Here is a 19,907-nt window from a genome sequence, read left to right on the forward strand (position 1 = left end):
GCACGGCGAACAAGTAATAAAAAAATCAGATTATACTGCTAAATAAGCTCCTGTTATATAAAAAATAAATTGCAATTTAATGTATTTATTATTTTTTTATGTGCCAGATTAGAGTTAATTCAGATATATCGCTGAAACATTTTAAATGCTTTGTCGGATGAGAAGATAAATAATCTAAATGCGTTGTCTAGCGAACAAGATAAGGTTGGCTAAATTGTTCAATGAAAAATAAAGATGTTTCATCTAAGTCTTTTCTTGGCATTCCTTTAAATTGTTTAATTATTTGAAATATTCATTGGCTACCCTACATTTAATTTTAGGTGATATTTATTGTCAAAACAGAAACTTCTTCACATTTTCGAAAAACTTGGTTTGATTTGTTGTCCCGGTAGTGTCCGTCTGGCATTTTCACATTAACTTCAACTGTTGATTTTTTCCCGCATCCCACGGATGTGGCTGCTCACGTATCCTGTAACAGAGAGTCGTTCAGTATAAGAACCCCATGTTCGAGTTAACCAGCATTAAGAATGAATCCCGTTACGCAACTCTGGGGCGCAGAGTACAGTAGTTAGTATCAGTCTGGTTCAGTTCCTGATTTTGGTGGCCTCTCTGTGACGTTGACCTGTTCTTGGTTTCACCTGGAGTTGTTTCCACCAAAGTAGTGTTTTGACGATTTTTGGCAACACAAAATTAAATCGTCGTGACCAAGTGTGCCCTTCTTTGGAGTAATGTCTCTTTCCGGACTGGAAAATTCAGGCCCATAAATAGGAAAAGTTGGTCGTGTTAATGAGGCTGTTAATGAAAAGTCGAAAAATATGTGGCAGTTAAAAATACCACATGTGGAATGTATTTGCTAATATATAGACCGGGGTATTTTATCCTCCAATACTACATTTCCATCCATTCTTCCCTCCGTCCATACTGTATACTTTAAAATAAGCTCGGTCCAAATGATGGTGTTGGATTTGTTTAGCGGAGGTTTTGGATGAAGCATAACCCGTCAGCATCGGGCGCAAAGTAGGGACCAATAACAGGAAATGACTTTATTGTTCATGCACATACCAATAAAAAGGAATAAGATAAAACGCACGCTTTTTTAAAATGAAGAGGATTTCATTAACTAATGACATTTAAACAGCAAACAACTGTTTTCGTCCATTTAAAACTTAAGTTGTTTCTTGAAATTCAGGTCAGAAAAGATTATTAGTGCAAATAAAGGGGCATGTCCGGGTGAAGCCGGACCCCGGGTAGCCCACAGTTAAAAGGCAAGTGGGCTTCATCTTTAAATTATTTTCCAAGGAATGTAATCACCCAAATCCTCTTTAAATCTAACCGAACAAAGAAAAAACACGATCGCCATCAATCTTCTTAAAGGATAAGCAACACTGTGTTGTAAGTGTAAAGCCGGACAATGAATTTGAAGTGCCTACTGTAATTGACAAGACAGCACGTTTTTTTTAATGCGATGTGACATAATGTCACATTGTTTTCTGACGAGCGACATAAATGCTGGTTTTATGTTCATCTGATTGATTTTACTGCATGAATGCCATTCTGAGTATAATCTCACGTCACGTTCCCGTGGGTCTCTTGCATACACTCTTCCTATAACACTATAACATTTTAGTTTCTATGTACAAATGAAAGAGAAAGGAAAATATCTAACTCTATGGCAACTAGTAGTTTTATTCGAAACGTTTGGTGCATTTTGCCGTGCTGTCTGGGCGCACAGAATGGCAATGAGCGCTGGGTCACGCAACACCGGACGCACACAGCTGAAATAGTAGAGCTGGCAGCTCTGAATACGATGAAAGAGATCACCGCTGCTTGATTTGGACAGTTTTATTTCTTTGGCTACGCGAGCGACAGTATCCCCTGGTGAACTTCAGAACGTTTCGATACAATATGAACTGCCGAGTGTTGGCTCAGGAAGGATGGACACTCGTTACGGGGAATCACATTCGATCTATCGTAGTTAACTTGTGTCTATCTGAATGATTTTTTTTTACCCTGTTTGTACCCCCGATCCCCCCTCCCCTTCACGTGACTCTATGTATGAACATGCGCAAATCACAGACATAGGCAGAGGGATAGCTAACTTCATGACGTCAGTTTGTACCTCCCTGCCAAATCTCTGCAGCGCTAAACTTGGCTATAGGCCGGTACGATAATGAAGGCGGCCGCGGCACTGTCTTGCATGCTTTCTTACAATGTACTTTAATACTGTATTAAAGTTTGGGGTAATTCTTTTTTTTTCCAAGGACAAGACTATACAAGCGACTTACTTTGTGATGGTTGTCTATTTTTTGATTCTGAAACTCAGCTTCTAGTTATTAAGGGAGGGAGGAAAACAATATTAAAATAATCTGATTCAATTTATTACTGAACTGATGGAATTACATTGCTGCCAAGATATCAACTCATGTCTATAGACCCATCTGTCTCCCTGCCGTCCCCATTTTTTTCTGGGGAAAAAAGCAAATTTCTGAATTCCTCAGGTCTGCATCAAATTTACCCTGATAAATTTAAGACGAGAGGAGTAAAAAGGGAAGAAAAGCAGTGAAACGGTTCGGGACCTCATATGCTGACAGACCCCATTGTCTGTGGACGTCTACAGTGCAAGTCGTGACAATGAAGATGAAAGCGGTAACTGAGTTTTCTTCTGCAGTATTTATTTGCCCGTAAACGACTCTCGTGCATGTCTGTCTGTTGTAATGCACTGTACATTTTTAACAAAGCAGTAGTCTGTAGAACATACGACGTGCCAAGACAAGCTGGCCTTCGAGATATATGAATTGACAAGTGTCCGTTTGCAAGTTTCGTTTGGTTTGCTCGACTCTCATTTTGATTTTAGAAAGAGGTGTATGCCTTATAACTGTGATGACGATAGCCAGTTTAAACAGAATTGTATTGGCAGTTTGCTTTAATAAACCTGTAAGTACTGCATCCAAAATTCGCACTGAAGCATAGTTTTCCATTCATTGAGTCTGATCAACAGAGTGCTACCGATGTAACCTATAGCTGATAACCTCTAGATTTTTTTTAACCTGTTAATGGGCTACCGTCGCTCTTTTTCCAGTCCTAATGCTGATCGGGACTTGATGTAAATGTGGTCTGAGTGAATATCCTTTAATTAATGGTTTAGAGAACAACTTGACTGGGTTTTGAGATTCCTCTTCTTTTTCTTCTTCTTGGTATTATTATTATTATTATATTTCAGCTAACGCTCTGTACCATTCTGATTATGTATGGCTAGCTGGTTTTGTGTGCTATAAAAAGAGAACCGAAAGATGCACTCCCAGTCTCTCGCTTTTTGTGGGACTGCAAAGACACTTGTTTTTATTTGACTTGCCGGTGTTATGCTTTTGGGCTCCTTGCCAACTGTCTGGGTCACACTCCTTTTTATCCAAATAGATTTAGCGCAGCTGTCTGGAAGCGGACTGTTGGATAACTTCAGTGTAACCAAACCAGAGAGTGTGTGTTTTCTGCTGCTGCTTCTTCTTATTTGACCACAACTTAATGCAGTACAACAATGCACAGTTTTTGATACCCAACGCCACAAGTGTGCAGTATATTTTCAGCCGTGGGAGACGTTAAAAAGGGTCTCTCGTTTCCGAGCCTTGTGTGACAGGAAACGTGGTTTCCTCGATTAATAACCGCATTTATCTGTCTACACGCAAAGTTCCTGGAAATTTGCACAGTAAGCGAAATCTGCACCGTGCTCCCGGGGTAAAGCCCGTGCATATGCGATGGTGAAGTTGCATTATTTTTCCAAGTACACTTGCTGTAGTCCGGATTTCACCCGAAGTCTCTTTGACGATGAAGCACCCACCTGGAGCTATCTTGTCTAGACATCCGTGCGCACTAGTGCTGCTGTAAACGTAAAGTAAAAAAACAAACACATCTGACAGCTGCATGGCCAGCGTGCAGGAGAAACATCGTGAGACTGACCATCCGCGCTGTGTTTCTCATTCTGATAATACGAATCGTAGCTACAACTTGAATAGAGGGGCACTGCTTATGTCTGCTTGGAAAAAAGAAATAGTGTGGTTTTCCCATCCACTGAAAAGTGGTGAAACTAAGGTGGTGCATTTATGTGGAAAAATGCAGACAATATATATTATTTAAATACAGCCACGTGAAAAGATGCTGGCAGTCCATTTAATTCCAATAATATTTCGAAATGAGATCATCCTAATTTCATCTGACATCCAACACATAACAGTTATTTACTTTGGCTTGTGTTTTTAAATGAATAATAACAGCATGCGAAAGCCACGAGTGAAAAGTAAGTACACACTTACTACTTCATATGAATTAAGTTTAATTAGAGAGAAATTTTGTTATTCAATGACAGATGATTAGTTGGTAATCAGGAAGTGTTTCAATAAAAGCAGAACCTTTCTTCTGAGGCATTCCAGTTTCTGATAATGTGTCTGCTGTGCAAATGTGTGTGATCATTATACTGTTGCACTAACAGTTTCAGCCAAGTCTGAATACAGATGAAGTCACATTTTCCTCTTGAAAAAGGGGGACTCAAAGATTACGAGGCGTTCATGTAATTTGGCTGCAAAAGTACCCCAGACCATCTCCTTTCCACTACTGGGTTTGACAGATGCTATGAAATTCGTTTGGTACCCTGTTTTTAGTTTTTGCCAAATATTGTCTTGTAAATATCAACTCTACTCTTGTCTTGTCAGTTCACAGGACACTGCACCAAAAGTCTTGTGGTCAGTTTAGTGTAACAGACTTTCTACTTATCACCCTTCCCAGAAAGCTGTACTTGCTCAGTGATTCTCTGATGAAACAGTCATATACATAAATTGTAATATTTACAAAGCTGACACAAGGCTGTAGATCTTTAGATGTAGCTTTTGAGCCTTTGTGATCTTCTTTAAGATCATACGATTTGATTTTTGGGTGAGTTTTTTGTGATATCCATTCCTGGAAGGTTATCAACCCTTCAAGTTTCCCCATTCGTAAGTAGTCAATCACACGGTAACATTATGAACTTCAAATTGTTTGACAATGGCTTTATAACTCTTCCCAAACTAATAAGCAACAACAGTTAGTACTTTACAGTGGTAGCAGATGTCCTTTGTCCATGGTACCACAAACTTCAACAGGGAAGAAGAATGGTTAGATAGGAGAGCAAGTTTTTTTTAAAGTGTTGGGGAGAGAGAGAGAGATGACTGCATTGGAAGAACAGCAGACGGGGAAGAAGCAGGAAGGAGTGGAACTGAAATAAAACCTTTTATTGTCTACAAGAAAGTCAAATGTAGTGTTCCATGGTGTTAGCTTTAGAGCTCATCCACATGGCTCGAACAAGGAAATCTTTTAGGAATGTAGTAGTTAGGCTGCAGTCTAATTGCTATGTAGTAAATACATAAAAATACCTTAGTTACAAAGGACCACATTGAACATTCTGAGTGATGTTGCAGTGGTGTTCTCTTGCCAGTGTTCATTACTATATTGTTAAGGTTCTTGAACTTCTAAAGTTGAATGTTGCAATTACATTAGTCCAAACACTACTTAAGATGTCATATACGGCTATAGCATCTTAATAAAGCAAAATGTGAACTGTGCCACAAGAGTTGACGATGAGAAAAGATGCTGCTGTGTTGGTGCAAAATATGGGTTAAGACTTTAAACTGAATTATAATAACCAAATTGTTAGTTATTGTGAGCAGGCTGCAACAGATTAGCACAAATATGAAGGTAAAAGACATTGTAGCAACAGACAGACAGACTGATATCATTTAAATTGGGGTGGACTCTGTGCGTGCAGAAGCAGCTATGCTCTGTTATGGTCTTTTCCATGAAAACTGCACTGGTTTATTAGTATGCTTTATTAGAGGCATTTTGTCACCTGGTGGTGAAGTCTTAGAGGACTTAAGAGAAAAGTTTGGCATTTTTTCAAGTTGAAGTTATTTCTTCACACTCAAGGTGTATATTCATTTGCCACGTAAAACTGTGTTCTAAAGAAAAGTGTTTTTTATAAATTCTATAAACGCCTTGTCTGTTCTTGCAACTTACAATGGAACTGAAGGATAGATACACAGGTCCATTGGTGAATACAAAAGTCTTAAAACTTACCAAATACACCGACTTTTCAAGCCAAAAATGTTCCATAGTGTTGATCCACATTTTTGGCAAAGAATGTTTTAAGAAGGGAAAAAGCAAAAAGCAAACCACTGTTGTGAGATTCTTCCATTTTAAAAGAAGAATACGTGTACGTGTTCATTTGCCAACTACCCTACTAGTATTTCTCTGTGGCACTGTTTTAGTTCCATTGTAACTGCTCTCGCTGCCGCCTGCTTGACCCCAGGGCTGTGGATGCACGTCAGAAAGTAATCGCCAAGCACCTGTAACTGACATTATTGAATGGTGATGCACAAATATGAATTGATGCCTCTGTTCTGTAAACAAATAGGCAATTGTAACTGAGACAGCCACATTAACGATCCCTTTTATTCTTTCACTATATGGAAGCTTATTTCTTTATGCCAAAAGATTATCTACTGCTGCTAGATTAACAATGCATGCACTTGCTTCAGGCAGAGAGAATATTGTGCAGGCATGTAGTATATAATCAAATGAAACCCAGGAATCCATTCATCTGTCCTTCCATCTTCCTAACCTGCTTATCCAGGGCAGGGCCATGTTTCAGACACAAGGCAGGGACAATTCCTAGTTCCAGTCCATTGCGGGGTGAACACACAGACACACACGGGCCATCTTAGCAATGACAATCCACCTAACTTTCATGTGTTTGAACTATGAGAGGAATCCAGAGAATCTGAGGAAAACATGCAACCCTTGCACACTCAGACTCCAGTGTCCTTCACTACAAGAAAGCAGTGCTACTTTGCTGGCCAATCATATTATTATTAATTGCTGTCCTCAATATATTCATTCCATTACTTTATTAAAATAGAGTAGCTTGTCTCCGATGCTACGTCCTGTTGACTTGCAGCGAAGAGTAGTCACTGGCAAAGACAATCTTACGCCTCAGCCCTGAGGAAAAGCAGCCACGTGGGCACCAAACGAAACACTGGCTCGATCAGTTGAGGGATGCCATATGCAAAGTCAACACGACGTTGAGGATTCACTAGATCGCAAAAAGTGGAAAGCAATGTGCTGAAAAGTGGAAGATGAATGCTAGGAAGAAATTAATCTAGTCATATTTTTTTTCTCTGCTATAAGCATAATAATAATATTAATAATAATAATTAATTCATCTTCCTAACCTGCTTATCCAAGGTAGGGATGCTGGGTAGCTGGAGTCTATTCCAGCAAGCATTTGGTGCAAGACATGTTCAAAATCTGGGCAGAATGGCAGTCCTTCACAGGGTGAACACACAGACACGCACACACACACACGGGCAACTTTAGCAATGCCAATTCACTATTATATTATTTGAACACACATCTGTTTGTTGTTATAAGCCATGGAAGACCATAACTACTGTAGAAACAGAATTACACCAGTAAATGTAGGATTATAAACAGAGATGAAAGAATGAAGGAAGAAAGGGCTGAAATGTCAATTTTATGCACCGTTCCATTATCTATCCAGCAAAAAAACATCATTAAAGTACAATGCATTTGAAGGTGTGATGAAACAGGTTGTTTAACAATGCAATGATCATCCATCCATTATCCAACTCGCTATATCTTAACAACAGGGTCACGGGGGCCTGCCCGAGCCAATCCCAGCCAATAGAGGGCGCAAGGCAGGAAAAAACCCCAGGCAGGGCGCTAGCCTACACACACCCACACATTTTAGAATTGCCAATGCACCTAACCCACATGTCTTTGGACTGTGGAAGGAAACCGGAGTACCACTGTAGCGCCCTGCAATGATCATGCTATGACATAACTTGGTATGCAAGGGTTTATGTGAGTGATCATTATGTGTGTGTAAATTTTAAAAACTACTACTACTATACAAAATGGACTAACATACTGTATCTGAATTGTTGAAATATCAAGTTTTTTGTTCAGATATGACTGGTGCCTTGAAGACCCTTCGACTAATGCAGACCATACTTTGAGAGCCACTACTCTTGCAGACAGACATTTTCCAAATTGTTGTCTTCAGATTTTCAGAGAATATATGGTAGCATCCTGGCTGAGAGACTTTTATGTATGGTGAGGGCATATATATTATATTATATTATATATATATATATATATATATATATATATATATATATATATATATATATACAGTGGTGTGAAAACTATTTTCCCCTTCCTGATTTCTTATTCTTTTGCATGTTTGTCACACAAAATGTTTCTGATCATCAAACACATTTAACCATTAGTCAAATATAACACAAGTAAACACAAAATGCAGTTTTTAAATGATGGTTTTTATTATTTAGGGAGAAAAAAAAATCCAAACCTACATGGCCCTGTGTGAAAAAGTAATTGCCCCCTGAACCTAATAACTGGTTGGGCCACCCTTAGCAGCAATAACTGCAATCAAGCGCTTGCGATAACTTGCAGAGTCTTTTACAGCGCTCTGGAGGAATTTTGGCCCCCTCATCTTTGCAGAATTGTTGTAATTCAGCTTTATTTGAGGGTTTTCTAGCATGAACCGCCTTTTTAAGGTCATGCCATAGCATCTCAATTGGATTCAGGTCAGGACTTTGATTAGGCCACTCCAAAGTCTTCATTTTGTTTTTCTTCAGCCATTCAGAGGTGGATTTGCTGGTGTGTTTCATTGTCCTGTTGCAGCACCCAAGATCGCTTCAGCTTGAGTTGACGAACAGATGGCCGGACATTCTCCTTCAGGATTTTTTGGTAGACAGTAGAATTCATGGTTCCATCTATCACAGCAAGCCTTCCAGGTCCTGAAGCAGCAAAACAACCCCAGACCATCACACTACCACCACCATATTTTACTGTTGGTATGAAGTTCTTTTTCTGAAATGCTGTGTTCCTTTTACGCCAGATGTAACGGGACATTTGCCTTCCAAAAAGTTCAACTTTTGTCTCATCAGTCCACAAGGTATTTTCCCCAAAAGTCTTGGGAATCATTGAGATGTTTCTTAGCAAAATTGAGACGAGCCCTAATGTTCTTTTTGCTTAACAGTGGTTTGCGTCTTGGAAGTCTGACACGCAGGCCGTTTTGCCCAGTCTCTTTCTTATGGTGGAGTCGTGAACACTGACCTTAATTGAGGCAAGTGAGGCCTGCAGTTCTTTAGACGTTGTCCTGGGGTCTTTTGTGACCTCTCGGATGAGTCGTCTCTGGGCTCTTGGGGTAATTTTGGTCGGCCGGCCACTCCTGGGAAGGTTCACCACTGTTCCATGTTTTTGCCATTTGTGGATAATGGCTCTCACTGTGGTTCGCTGGAGTCCTAAAGCTTTAGAAATGGCTTTATAACCTTTACCAGACTGACAGATCTCAATTACTTCTGCTCTCATTTGTTCCTGAATTTCTTTGGATCTTGGCATGATGTCTACCTTTTGAGGTAATTTTGGTCTACTTCTCTGTGTCAGGCAGCTCCTATTTAAGTGATTTCTTGATTTAAACAGGTGTGGCAGTAATCAGGCCTGGGGGTGGCTACGGAAATTGAACTCAGGTGTGATACACCACAGTTAGGTTATTTTTAACAAGGTGGCAATTACTTTTCACACAGGGCCATGTAGGTTTGGATTTTTTCTCCTAAATAATAAAACCATCATTTAAAAACTGCATTTTGTGTTTACTTGTGTTATATTTGACTAATGGTTAAATGTGTTTGATGATCAGAAACATTTTGTGTGACAAACATGCAAAAGAATAAGAAATCAGGAAGGAGGCAAATAGTTTTTCACACCACTGTATATATATATATATATATATATATATAGGGCATATATAATATATATATATACAGTATATATATATTGTGTATGGTATGAGCAGCATGGAGAACTGTGTGTAAGTGAATGGTTTGACAATGGCAAGAGAAAATGGAAGGTAAGGGGAATTTCAGTGGAGTGGAAGTGGGGTTTACGAGCAAAAGTTTGGAAAAAGGGAAACAGAGTATTTAGGACATCTCTGTTGGCCATAACATTGAGAGGTATATAGTTGGTTGTAAATTGTTCCTGTTTAATTTCCTAGTATATTTGCTTTGCATTCGCTTGTTTAAGAAACCATTTCTTGCAACCACTTCTTTGTCCTGTTGTGCCTTCCTTCCAAACATCGTATGTTGGGGGGGTGGTTACTACAATACTCTTGACATGACAGTATTCAGTCAGGGCATCGTAAAAAAAAAAATAGCAAAAGTGTCTGCAGGTGACAATTACCTGAAAGACTTGCTGATACTGCTTAAGCAAACATATAATATAAATTCCAAAATTACATAAATAAACCCTGCAGTTTTTTATTATTCTTCTACCATAAACATTTTTTTGAACTCTAATGATTATTTTTAGGTTAATTTTTCTAACAAGCAATAAGCACCTACTATTGTCATCATGTCTACAGTATCTGTATCAAACTGCTCTGTTCCCAGTGGCCATTTTTTGTCATACTTTTTCTTCAAGGAAATTTGTTGGGGAAGTCCATTCTTCTTCTAGAGTGTGCTGTATAAATTTTTGAGTTTTGCAAAAAATGCCATTTAAAAGCATTGGCAAATATTTCTAATTGCCCACCTTATAACAGAGCAGCATTCTGTGCAGCCTCAATGTATTATTAATTTACTGCTTTACGTTTACATTGACAAAGGTGGCAACTTGTATATCTATATATATAATTCACTAAGGCAAGACACCCATGGAAAGGCAAGACACCCATGGAAAGCATGCCGGAAGGGGCGTGGATTCACTAAGCTGCCGACAAGTAAGACACCTATGGCGCACACAGGAAGGAGCAACGCCCACCAACTCCAAGACCATTGGATACGACGACAACTCGCAGGGCCACGCCCACCAACTCGGACGCGACGACACAGAAAAAATGGTGTCATTTATGTTTGTCTGTCGTAGAGTCCACATGCACTTCTGAGCCACGTTGACTGTTCATAGAGGCATGTTTCTCACAGAGGTGAATCGCCATATGCAGCGTGTAAAATGGTTTGCGAGGGGTATCCCATGGGCTCCTTAAAACAATCCTTTAAAACTGAGGTTAGAACACAATGAAGGAAGCAGTCTTTAAAAACCAATAAGCCCTGTGCCTCTGTTTCATTACCGTCTCACCTGCTTCACCAATACAGGCCCTGCAGCAGTCGAAACGCTCTCTCAGCAACTGGCCTTCTCTGTGCCTGACTGGTTCACACAGAGGCACCACATGACCAGGCGGTGTGTATGCTTCGAGAACGAGGGTGGACGCGGCAGGACTATCTAAGAAGAGGCATGTTTGTCACGGATGTAAATCGCTGTATGCGGTATGTAAAACAGTTTGTTTGTCGCAGATGTGAATCGTTGTATGCAGCGTGTAAAACAGTTTTCTAGGGGTTTCCCATGGTCTTAGACTTGGTGGCCGGGTCTCTGTCAGTTGCTCTTGCGACCGGGCACATGACAAGGCAGTATGTATGCTTCGATTGCGAGGGTGGACGCGACAGGACCATCTAATAAAAATCATGTCGTGGATGTGAATCGCTGTATGCGGTGTGTAAAACAGTTTGTTTGTCACAGATGGGAATCGCTGTATGCGGCGTGTAAAACAGTTTGTTTGTCACAGAAGTGAATCGCTGTATGCGGTGTGTAAACCAGTTTGTTTGTCGCAGATTTGAATCACTGTATGCGGCGTGTAGAACAGTTTGCGAGGGGTATCCCATGGTCTTACAGTTGGTGGGCGGGTCTCTGTTAGTTGCTCTTGCGAGCGGGCACATGACCAGACAGTGTGTATGCTTTGAGAGCATGGGTGGATGCGACAGCACCATCTAAGAAGAATCATATTTGTCGCGAATGTGAATTGCTGTATGCAGCGTGTAAAACAATTTGTCGCGAATGTGAGTCGCTGTATGCAACGTGTAATAAACGTTGTATTGTATGTTGCCCTCTCCAAAGTTTCATCTTTTCATTCACCTACAGTCGTATACACAATGAAGTAAGCAGTCTTTCAGTTACGACGCATGAGTGCGTGCACCATAGCAAACTGTTTTACACGCTACATACAGCAATTTGCATCCGTGACAAACATGCGTCTTCTTAGATGCTCCTGCACTTTGTACACACCCCCCTCCCACCTCGCTACTACCGTGGTCGGGTGTCTTGGTGGATTATACATAGAAAGGCAGCCAAAACCGAACAGAACAATGAAAAGTCTACGTGAGTCACAGTTGTATCTGGACTGTGCAAAGACGACAACGACTCGAGTGATGAGTTGGAGGTGGGCACATGAGCAGGCAGTGCATACTGAACGAGAAATCAGCAGATTAGCATGACAGAGGGAGCGGAATGGATGTCCTTCTCCTCTCCTCCTGTTCCACCCTCCACGCCTGAGCGCCGCACGGACGATTGTGTGTTGGTTCGTTCCGTGCATTGTTACAATGTTGCTTTTCTTGCTGATTTATTACATTACCGATTTTTCAAATGTTAATTTTCTCCCTGTGCTTAAAAATCATTAAAAAAAAAACGGCCTGATTATACGCCGCAGGTTGGCTAGTTTTATGTATTTTTCGCTTTCACTCAGAACAAATCTCAGTGCAAGTTACTGAAGTGCCAGCAGAGTTGCTTGTATGGTAAGGAACACAGTGTCACCTCAGCAATTTGTGTAACATTCTGCTACATTAACTCACCTTACGCCTTGTTTCAATTCATACCAGATAAGATAAATGTAAATTAATTGAAGAGGAATGAACCTCCCAGACTGTGTAACTGTAATTTGTTTTGCATGCAATGTATAAACATGTACTCAATTTTTAAAATACAATATGCACTGTTTCTGTATAGCGCTCTTCACTAAGTGCAGGAAAAGACTGCCGTGGCAAATTTTCAAGTAAAATTTGTAAAATACAAGTATAGATTATACAAATTACTGAATACAGAATTAGTACATATAAAGATTCAGTTCTAATAAAACACATCGAAAACAAAGTGGAAACTGATTATCATAACAAAAATATCTCTCCATTGATTACAGTAGTCTCCTGCTTAAGTACGCAACTTGAACCAGCGAAGTTTGTGCGTACTTAGCTGCCACTCCCAAATAGCTTGCATTTTGCTACGATGTCAAAGAAACCAAACAGCGAGCATCTCAATGAGTTTCAACGCTGCGAAATCATCTCGAAGCTAAGCAAAATTGGTATTGGAAGATGTTGAAGAGCATTTGGAGTCAGTGAAAATTGTTGAAACAGTGATGGATGATGATGATGACGACGTTGATCCTCAAGACCTGAATGCCGGTTTAGAAAGTGGAGTTGTATTTCAGGGGTTCGAATCCCTTTACAAGCAGGTTCCCGACATCGAGGATCAGCTGCTCTGAAGTTCAAATTGAAGTTGAAGATACATTCGATGATCTTAAGAAATCGTTTCAATCATTTCAGAGCAAGATCCGGGCTGTCTCCCTCAAAGCCAAACGCAAGAAACTTCAAAACCTTCGCCAAATGACGATTCATGACATGTTTAACTAATAAGTCTTGAACCCAGAATTTTAGGGAAAAATATGCGTACATATCCGGGATGTGTACTTAAACAGGAGGCTACTGTAATTGTTAAACTATGGCCAGTTGATAATTTTTCTGAACACAGATACAACATAAATGTTACTTATTAGAGAGAATGTCATTATTTTACTAAGTTGGAATCACTATTAGTGTTATTGAATCAGCTTGCTATCTAGGCATTATCTTTGATACTAGCATGCTGTTTAGAGCAAAACTATTCAAAACCTGTTTTTCCTCTTATAAATGTTAGAAAATTAAGGTGTTTTCTAAATATGCAGGATACTGAGAAATGAATGCATGCATGTATTTCTAGCATGATTGACTACTACAATGTAGTGTTCACTGACTGTTCATATCATTCTTTATATAGCTTTCAGTTAATGCAGAATGCTGCTGCAAGAATTATTAGAAGAACCAGCAAGTATGAAAACATAACTCCAGTTCTTAAGTAATTACACTGGCTCTCAGTTAAGGAGATTTCAAAATCCTCCTTTTAACATATCAAGCAGTGTTTCCTAACATTTGAACTGTGGTTGCACATTTTTTGTAACCAAAAACACCCCAAGGCAAATCACTGTTCTACTGTCCACAAACATGTTATATCTGATACATGTGCTCAACTGTCCAGACTTCCAGACAGGTCAGTTAAAAAACAGCTCCAAGATCAGCATTCGCAGACACCGCAACTCCTTCATCCTTTAGCCCGCAACTTGTATGCCCACTATCAAGCAGCCCCGTGAGACTTGCTGACAACCACACACTCAGGCAGAGGCTCTGGGAGATGCATCCAAAGTGCTCTAAGTGCCGTGTCTGCAACATACCAGTCGCAAAGCTGCTTTTATGCCAGCTTCTCCAGGTAGTCCTGTGGTCCTCAGACAGGTCTTGACCACCTTAGGAGCTTGTTCCTCTCAGGCTCAGACCCAGGAGCACTACACTGTTATTTCCTCGGCACACCTGGGTAGTTCTCACGGTACACCACTGGTTGAAAAACACTGATATAAAACCGTAAATATTCAAGGCCCTGCTTACTTGTCTGAATTTATCATTACTTACAAACCAGAGTGCACATTAAGATCTCAACATGACAGCCTTCTTATAATTCCAAAGATTAACAAAGAAACAGTGGGAAGTTGATCTTATAGCTACAGGGCCCCGAAGGTGTGGAATTGTCTACCTGAGCTTTTAAATCAAGACGGGAGACTCACTAATTTAGTTTAGCATACCCTGACTAGAGATGCTGATTAGCTGTGCATACTGCATCTATGGTGTTAATCTTTAGTACTAAAATATAAGTAATACGATATTTGTAAACTGATACTAGCACTCTTCTATTACGTTTCTCTTCTTGGTAACCTCATGTGGCACTTGGTACCGCTTCCATGTTTATTGCCTACCTATGGAAAAGTCATCTCAGATAAAGGAGAACTGGAACCACTGGGTTGAAAAGTTCTTTTATCAGATTGGCCGGCCCAGCACTAACTGGCCTGTAGCAGGGAGGTGGCTAGTTGGCCGAGGTCTCCAGGACTCTGACTGTGTCTGGCTTGTCTCTGACTCCTTTTCTACAATCTGGCTGTGGTCCTAGAATTAACTGAGTACAGATATTGTTGTTTTTATTAATGTTAAATAGTTTCTACCTTCTTTTTGAGGCATCCTTATATGTGATAGTTCTGCATTTAGTGAGTGGTATAATCTATTTATGCATTTTGCCTTGAGGCACTCTGCACCTGCACTTTGTGAGGATTGCTGTGAAGAACATCCCCTCCACTCCCATTCAGTAATTGGTCAGTAGATTCAAGATGTCAAGGGTACTGGTATTTTCAGGCACATCAGCATAGGCTTATAGTTTCCCAGAGTCCGCTCTACTCACTTCCTCACTGTCTGCAGTAGCCCTTGTTTTGAGAAATACTCAATAAATAAAGAACGGTCTTGAGCCATCATTACAAATGAAATTAAAACATGGATGTCGTTTATTTACACAAACTGATGGATTCCTGTGTGCCCTTTAGTTAATGAAATTTGGCAGACTGAAGAAATCTAAAAGAAAGCTTTGTTTAATCAGCTAAGGTTCATTTTCTTGTAATGACTAGAAGGTTTTTCAATTACACCAATCAGCATACAGATAAATATTATATTGTGGAAACACCCCTCTGCCATCAAGTATTATGTAAATTCCCAACTTAATTAATTATTTATAGTTATTGGTAAATACCTGGATAAAGGAAATAACACTTCTTATAGGTAAACTGTTACCAGATAACAAAATTAAAGTTAAATATTATATATGATCTCATTTTCTAATTTAAATGTACTGGCACAAATGGAGACAGGATGTCCTACTTTAACAAGCAGGCACATTGAAGCATTTTTTTTTCTTTTCTCTTACATTCTAGAGCCCTCAGGCTTCACTTGCTTCCTGCCAGAGACTTCCTTCTGACCAACATCTCACACTCTGCTTCTCCTGCTGGTTTTCAGACACTTTGAAATCTTTTCTCTTCCATTTCTTATTTCCTCCCCTCTCTCCTTGGAGTCAGAACCTTAATACAGCAGAGTAGTCACTGCGCTACCAACACCAAGAGCCGTCAATGAGGAATCTCTCAACTGCACATTCATACTTAAATAACTAATGCCCCCCTCATTAATCGCTCTGAGGCAGCTCATCGTCAAACCCTTGCCTCACTTACACTACTGGTCCAAGTTGCCACTGTCCCACTAAAAACTGCAACTGCCACTGTCACAGGGTTGTTTTGCCCAAGGGTCATGTGTATCCATTGTCTCAGATTAAAACAAAAGGCATGGGTGGTTATGTCCAAAAGAATCCTCCTACTAGCTTATTTTTTTTTATTAAATTGACAGTATTCTTCATCTTGGTGTCAATTGTCAAGCCATTAGCTTGATTACAGTTAAACATAATTATTCTCTGGTTTTGATTTCATCTCACTTTGATCACATTACAGTATTCATGAACCTGGATCTGAGATGTATATACAGTTTGATTTGTGTTCAAGGGGAGAGGAATGGAAATTGCATTTATTGCAACTTCTCGTTATTATGAATATTAAGTAATGTCTCATTGATTGGCTAATGCATTGGTGGCCTTATAGTTGTTTGTTAACAATATATATTGAGATGTATTAGGTCATTTGGGTACTGGTTTATATCAAAGATATATCCATCTTTTTCCAAACTGGGAGCTTCGCCCCCTGCTCACTTTCACTCGCCAACCCCCATGTTTGGTTTTCCGGATAAACACTTTTAAGATTTTTTTTTTCTTTGAATTGTTGCTATTTCATTGGTTTCACTTTTATTTCAGAACTTCTGTAAAAACAATACTTGGAATCTTTCAAGTCCCAATATGCTGAATCTTTTAGATGAGGTCAGTGAGACATGTGTGTAATGACTTTGTACCATAATTCAGGACTGGTTTCTCTGTTTGGAGTTTTAGCACAGACAAAACGATCTACATCATCAGCAGTTAATCATTTTTTTTGCAAAGTAACCAATAAATGCATGTGAGGTAAACTCCGTTTTTGAAATTCTCTGACTTCAACTTCAAAGCCTTACAATATTTACATACTTTGACATATCCCCTCTGTCCATATATTCGATCTCTATTTGCCTTTTCATTTTTTCTCCAAGTAATAATTTCTCTTTTTTTGCACTAATACGATGTTTACTTTCTTTGTTTTGACACTGTCGTTTTTTTCTGCTTTCATATTCTGTAACTTGCTCTGCATGTGTTTCGCGCCTACGTTTTTTTTTAGTTTTTTGAATTCCAGTTTTCATTATCTCTAACCTGCTCTGCATGTGTTTGGTCCCCTTGTTTTTTAACCTCTTTATGACGTTTTACTTTGTTTCCTACTGTCTGTTATTTCTGACCTCGCTTTGCCCTACATTTTTTTTCAATGACACCTGGTCCGTGACGATTATTTTCCTTTTTAGAGTAATAATTTCTGTTTGTTTGCACTACTGCGATCTTTACTTTCTTTTTTTATACTTTCTAATTTTACTACTTTCATATCCTTTAACTTTCTCCACATGTGTATCACGCCAACGTTTTTTTTTTTGAGCCTTTCGAATTCCACTGCTTTCATAATCTCTAACCTGCTCTGCATGTGTTTAGCACCAGCGTTTGTGAACATCTTTATGAAGTTCTACTTTGTCTTTTACTCTTTGTCTTTTAATTCTGCGCCCGATTGGACGTGCTTTTTTTAATTCCACTTGTTCTGGCCTGATAATTACTTTCCTTATTTTCTGAATTTGCACCTAGATTATTCTTTTTTTTTTTTTACTTTTTTTTTCTCTCCAACGCTTTTGAGTCTCTTTTCTCTGTGCTGCTTTCTTCTTCACTTAGACGTTCATGTTTCATTTATAATGAATTGTTCTTATATGCTTTATATGCACTGAGAGCCCTGGATCTGTGTATGCTCAGAGATTTTACACAACTGAGTGTTTTGCTGCCCGTGGTCTTATTCTATATTGGTTTTAAGTAGGGTGTGTCTTGCAAGAATCTCATTTTCTACGTCATCGTGAGACGGTCCTGGGTCAATCTCTTGGCACAAAGTCTCATGTTTAAGGTCCCTGCGAGACGCTCCGTGGCCAATCTCTTTTGTCTCGCGGGTCTTTTAAGTGTCTTCCGTGATCTTAACGTGAAGATCATGTCTTGTATCCCGTCTTTCTCTCCCAGGATTTTTTTTATAATACAGAGATATGAAAATTCATGTAAAGTACAGCAGGTTAAGTTAGAGCAGAGTTTCTTAAACTTTGGTTGCAAGTTGCTGCTATATGAGAATAGGTCATGTATGGATCGATTGACTTTGCTCCGCTTTGAAAAGGGTCTGTAAGATACTAAGAAGGGCAAGATTGGGTTACAAGATTAAAAAAGTTAAAGAAACCCTGAGTAAGAGCTATCCTGATTAAGACAGAATAAATTGTTTGTTATTAATCTTTGGTGTAGTGCTTGGGCTATTGTATTAATAATTCTGGATTAGAGATGAATCATGATAACATCTTAAATTCAAAATCACCTAATGGTTTAAAACAGATGCAGATTTTTTTTTTTGTATTTACAAATTATTATAGACAATTTATAGAGAATTTCAGCTCTCTGATTATCTCCATATTCAATCTGACAAGTAAGTCCAATAAAAGGTTTTTTTAGCCTGATGACACTCGGGAGACATTCAGTAACTTGAAATGAAAATTTACATTGTTAGCCAGCTATTGCTTTACCCTTTAAGGCTCAAGATGATGCTACAAGTATCGGCGTTTTATCTCAACACATTCCAAACACGAATGAGATGCACCCTTAAGCATACTTTTCAACACAAGAACATAAGAAGTTTGAAAAACGAGAGGAGACCATTCTGTCCATAAAGTCTGTTTGTTTAGCCAATAACTAAGCTGCCCCAAAATAGCTCCAAGGAAGTTGTCATCCTCTGTGCGAAAGTATGATGCTGGGGACTATGAAGTGCTAGCAGGAAAATTACCAATTGTTGGAGTGGCTTCATTGATTAGAGGGTTCTGCACAACCAATTTATTATTTTCACAGATTGCAAGAATTTAACGTATTTAAAGGCAGCCGAAAGGTTAAATACACTCCAACTGTGTTGGTCACTCTGTAATTTTTCTATTACTTTTCATCCTGGTTTGAGTAATGTAACTGCAAACTCTTTTTTAGAGTATATGAACCTAAAGATGTAACTGTAGAACCAAAAATATTATTAATTTAGATAAAATTGTAGAATGGTGAAATGTGAATTGCCAAACAACATTCAGGGTTCCTTTCAGACTGCATAATGTTTGTGTCTGCTTCCAGTGAAGACACCTATGCAAAGATTATTTGAACAGATTACTGGGAATGTTCTAAACTGGGGACATTCCTATCCTTTATAATGGCATCTTGTTATTACTAAGAGTTTAGATATTTTAGGTGGCCAGCAGATGTCATAGGACATTAAAGAATTTGTTATGGCAGTAGACCTGCTCCCAACCATCCCCACCCCCACCACTAGACTTGGATGATTGCATCCGTCAGACTCCCTCTCCTCCATAATCATGGAATTTATCATGGATCTACTACAATCAAACGATCCAACTATCATTTTAGTTATAGATGGTCATTTTTTTAAAGCTCCTCGTTTATAACTATTTTTGGCTTCATGTGTTACCAAGATCTATTTTGTTAGATTGAGGTCCTTAATTTATCTAAAAGTTTTCACAAGATTTTTGTACTAAAATTGGTATTAAGGTCATAATCATTTAGGCTGTCATCATTATTGTAACGGTCAATCTGAAAGAGTCAGT

At 39.1% G+C, this 19,907-nt stretch overlaps 1 protein-coding gene across 1 annotated transcript in view; it reads left to right on the top strand.

Moving 5' to 3' along the window:
* Positions 1-2,171: 2,171 nt before the first annotated feature.
* adamts6 (ADAM metallopeptidase with thrombospondin type 1 motif, 6) overlaps positions 2,172-19,907 on the top strand; it is a 311,123-nt gene continuing 293,387 nt past the window's right edge. Inside the window, exon 1 of the mRNA XM_039758682.1 lies at positions 2,172-2,646. The gene's annotated coding sequence lies outside the window, so the exon portion shown is untranslated. The remainder of the gene's footprint in view (positions 2,647-19,907) is intronic.

The sequence above is a fragment of the Polypterus senegalus genome, chromosome 7 (assembly GCF_016835505.1).
Source record: "Polypterus senegalus isolate Bchr_013 chromosome 7, ASM1683550v1, whole genome shotgun sequence".
Lineage (NCBI taxonomy): Eukaryota > Metazoa > Chordata > Cladistia > Polypteriformes > Polypteridae > Polypterus > Polypterus senegalus.